Source organism: Acyrthosiphon pisum, chromosome X, assembly GCF_005508785.2.
Source record: "Acyrthosiphon pisum isolate AL4f chromosome X, pea_aphid_22Mar2018_4r6ur, whole genome shotgun sequence".
Classification (NCBI taxonomy): domain Eukaryota; kingdom Metazoa; phylum Arthropoda; class Insecta; order Hemiptera; family Aphididae; genus Acyrthosiphon; species Acyrthosiphon pisum.
In genome coordinates, this window is record NC_042493.1 from 129,904,715 (window position 1) to 129,909,291 (window position 4,577).

Consider the following 4,577-nt stretch of genomic DNA (forward strand, 5'->3'; position numbering starts at 1 on the left):
TCTATTTGTAGCTAAATGTTAACTCACACATGCATTTTTTTCATCGTATCTTTGTGGTAATCTAATGACGTATAACATTTTTTTCTTTCTTACATAATTTCATAAAAAACATCAATTTTTTATTTTACTGTAATATAATAAAATTTAATGTTAGATATCTAAATATTGGAATACAAGTTATTTTCAGCGTCTGTACATTTATAATTCGTGAACAATACTTAAGGAATGAATACATGTGTCTTTAGTCGAAATGTTTTTTTTCTATATAATTTTATAAAAAATATATGTACTTTTTTCATATTTAAATAAATCGCGGTTATGGATCCCAAAAGGTTCAATGTGTAAATTTGAAATTTTGCAGAAAAGCCAATTTGAATGTGTTTAAATATTTTTCAGCTTATAATTATTTGATTTGGACATATAAGTGATCAAAACCTTTTAAATTAAATCAGAATTTGTATTATCTCAGCAGTTAATTGAGAAGAAATTTAGTAATCAAAAAAAAAAAAAAAATATTGACATAAAAAATTTTGGATCCAAGCCTGCGACATGTACTTTTTTATTTTCAAAACACAATTTCAAGTCATTGATGAGAGTACTTAATATAATGTAGTAATAATTACTAATTAGTAATATTAATAACGTTTATATCTACTTCCATATATTTAATATTTGTGATCGATTCCTAAGAAAACACGATGTGGATGTTAGTCTCTGTATGGCAATCTAACAACATATTTGTATTCTTCGGAATTTCACAAAAAAATCTTCAATATCTTTATTTCATTAATATAAATGTTATATTTTTTTTTTTAAATTATAATACAATTAATGTTTGTTATCTCTATATTAAAAAAATTTTAAGTTATATCATGCGTCTGCATAATATTTATAATTTGTGAACGTCTTCTAAGGAATACATTTATATTTGTAATTTAAAAACCTGATTCTTAGGGTTGTATCGTAATATAAATTAGCTAAGTCTATAACCTTCATAAAAAACTGGGATACCTAACAATAAATCCAAAAATAATTTTAAAATTCTACTGTTTTTTCTAGAGGTGTCGGGACGGATGCGGTTGGATCAGTTGTAGTTGGGTTTCAACCAGTTACCATCAACGGTTGTTTTTGGCGTTTGTATTTGCATTTGGCAAATATATCAGTTGCCCTCCATCAAATGTGTTGCAGTTGCTTTCAATCAAATGTACCAGCTGCCCCACATATTATTGGATAAACAATTATAATAAAAACCCCTAAAATAGGGGAGACGTCCTCCTATAAAATATCTCAGGGTAAGTTTTTTTTTGAAAAAGAATGAAAAACTTGTTAGAAGGTTTTTATTAAAATTTCCAATGTTAGCTATGCAACCGAAAAATAATTTGCACATTTTCAGCATTTTGATCAATTTTATCATGAAATATAAATGTTTTTAAAATTTTAAAAGAGTACATATATTTCTATAAGTATTATAGTATACACAAAATATAAACTATTACATCAACAAAAAGTCCAAAATCGAAGATTTTATAAATAAATACAAAAAATATAAGAATATTAGATATTGTTAATTCTGTTAGTCATTATAATAATAATAATAATAATAATAATAATAATAATGATGATCATTTATTATAGAGATGAAAATTTACAATAAATAATAACGCCTTTCATGTTGTTTATTTAGGTACACAATATAATATGGTAATAAATATTAATTAGTAATATTTATTAATAAGGTTTAAATCTACATCTATATATTTAATATCTGTCTTCTATTCCTTAGAAAACAGTTGGAATGTTAGTCTCTATATGGCAATATATAACAGCGTATTTGTTTTCTACAAGCTTTCATAAAAAAAACGTAAATTTTTATTACACACTATTTATTATTACAATAAGACAATTTCATTTATTTTCTGCGTCCGTATGTATATGTACACGTACTCAGTATTACGTCAATTTTTTTTTCATATATAAATTAATGTATTTTTTTTTTATTATTAAAACACAATTCGATGTTATTCGTGTTGGTACTTAATAAAATATAGTAATAATTTCTAATTAGTAATATTTATTCATAATGTTTATATTTACATCAATATAATATTTAATATTTGTGATCGATTCTTAGGAAAACATTATGGCTTTTAGTCTTAGTATGGTAATCTAACAGCTTATTTTGTTTTCTACAGAATTTCATAAAAAAATCTTCAATTTTTTTATTTGATTATTGTAAATTTAACATTTTTTTTTTTTTTATTAATGAAAATACATTTGTAATTTGTGAACCATTTCTAAAAAGTAAGTTAATATTTGTATTTTTAAAATCTGGTTTGGAAATTACTTAACGACTCAAAATCAATTTAATTATTAAAAATGTATTAAAAATGTTTACGCAATTGCGTCTATAATTAGCTGTGTCCATATTTTAATCAATATTAGTTTGTTTGTGATCCATTCCGTACAGTACAACAGCGTGGATGTAAGTAAGTTGTGCATGCGTTAGAATGCTTTATATATATACCAGAACCATATAATATGTATAATAGTGAGAATAAAAAATAATGACCATCTGTCGTATAATCGTATAACTAGAAACTAAATGTGCACGCATGTCCTTAAAGGCTGAATGCTATTAATTAATTGTATATTTCAACAATAGGTTCTTATTACATTGGAATCAGCTTTATTGTTTTTTTTAAATAATCATCAATTTAAATTTTTAAAATATTTAAAGAAAGAATGTTATCTATAAAAAGTGTATTTTTTTTAAAAAAATATGTAAAATTATTTTAGTTTTAGCGCATATTATTTAACTAATGTACTAACTAAATAAATTCCTTTTTTCCTATTAAACTTTAAAAAACGTAAATTTTTACTCCAGGTTGCATGAAAAATTAATTAATTTAATGGACCACTAATGGGTCACTAAATCATGGTTAAGGGATCCTTGTCAATTACCTCAGTATTGATACAATAAAAGTTTAGAGATTTTATTGCATCATAATTTAAAAATAACTTTAAATCATGGTCAGAGGGACTTTGATTTGTACAGCTAACGAAAAATAGGGCCTATCACGATGACATTAAATGATCTCCATATGTGGCCATGTTTGGTACTTATGTGATAATTGGTTTGTCATCATCTTTACTATCAGCCGAAGCAGTGGAAAAATCAACCACTGAACAAGAATTGGAAGAAATATTGCAAAGTGTCGTGTCAGACTATGAACACAGAGACAATCATAAAGTTTCCGATAAAGAGGTAAATTGTTGGCAATATATAGTCGTTATACTAGCTTTAATCACTTCTACTTTTTTTCTTAACAGGACAATACTGTATCTAGTTGCTGTGAATCGTGTGGCTGTACCTACTCTTGGTAATGGACAGACATCTACTTGTGGTTTATGTGATAAAAAAGTAATTATATAAGACAAGTTTTATTTTGGAAAGAATTGTATTTATTTTTATTGAAAATGTGTCAGAACACCATAGAAAACGAGAGAAGCAATTCAAAATTACCGCTTGAGCAACAAGCAAAAAAAATACATCATGCTATGTTGGCGACACAGTTCGAGTCAAACTACCAGAAGTAGACAGAGGTAAAGGTGATCCACAGAATGTACTCTTCGCCGTTGTGTCTATTAGTGATAATCAATATTACGAACTCGGTAATAAAAATGGCACTCTTCATCAACTTTATTCCAGAAATCAATTTACGATATGTTCTGAACCATTAATAGATATTTTAGAAGTGCTAGCCATAAAAAAATGTTTTCGTAAAATAGCTAATGTACAATCTTTTTCCGGTAGTCAAGGTTTTAAGAAGTGTTTACGTAAAACTAAATGCTTAGCAAATAAATGTAAATGAAAATCCGGGGGAATACTTTGTAATACTAAATGTCATCTGAACTGAAATTGTTCCAATAAATGATTGTATTAATTCATTTTAAAATTTTGAGCAGATACTTTCAATGGTTGTTTTTGACATTTTAAATATCTACGTCTGTATGTATTATTTATTCATAATGTTTATATTGACATCCATATATTTAACATTTGTGATTGATTCTTAGGAAAACAGTATGGCTTTTAGTCTTAGAATGGTAATCTAACTGCCTATTTTGTTTTCTAGAGAATTTCATAAAAAAATCTTCAATTTTTTTATTTGATTATTGTAAATTTAACATTTTTTTTTTATTAATTAAAATAGAATTTATGTTTGTTTTCTAAATATTAAATATATTTTATGTTATATTATTCATCTGCATTATATTTGTAATTTCTGAACCATTTCTGGGGAATACATATTTTATATCTTAAGTCACTTAGCGATAATCTAACAACGTATATTTGTAATTTCAAAACCAGATTTGGAAATTAATTTTCGATTAAATATAATTAATGAAACCTTGAGGCCTAGATGGTAATAATAATAAGTGCGCATAGTTTACATACTTGATATAATAGAAATAGCAATGTTTATTTTCGGTTTGTTTTAAAATAAGTGTTAAAATAGGAATTCTATACAACAAATTTACGATTGGAACGTGAACTTAGATACAGCACAAAAACT